Raw genomic sequence first — 345 nt, 5'->3', positions numbered from 1 at the left:
AATTGGGTCTGTTAAGGGTGAGAGGAGGCTGGGTCCCGATTGGCTCGTAAGATTTCACAGCTGAGGGCTCCGCGGGAGGGGTAAAAGTTCCAAAAGGGGGCGGGGGGACATAGTTTCGGTTTCTTCCTACAGGCTCCCTGGAGGGTCTGTCTTTGGCTTCTAGTTTACATCTGGTGACTCTCCTGCTTTATCATAAATCAACTTATTTTGCTTTTATTGGAAGCTGCCAGCCGTCAAAAGCTAACAAAATGAGGGACCGCAGTGATTTCTCCTGTGTGGAGCTTGCAATCTAGTTGGGGTAGAATCACTTCAGAGGAAGATGCGATCCCCCGCCCCCAACCCCCC

This window comes from Myotis davidii, unplaced genomic scaffold (assembly GCF_000327345.1).
Source record: "Myotis davidii unplaced genomic scaffold, ASM32734v1 scaffold249, whole genome shotgun sequence".
NCBI lineage: Eukaryota > Metazoa > Chordata > Mammalia > Chiroptera > Vespertilionidae > Myotis > Myotis davidii.
Note: the sequence above shows the minus strand (reverse complement) of the source record.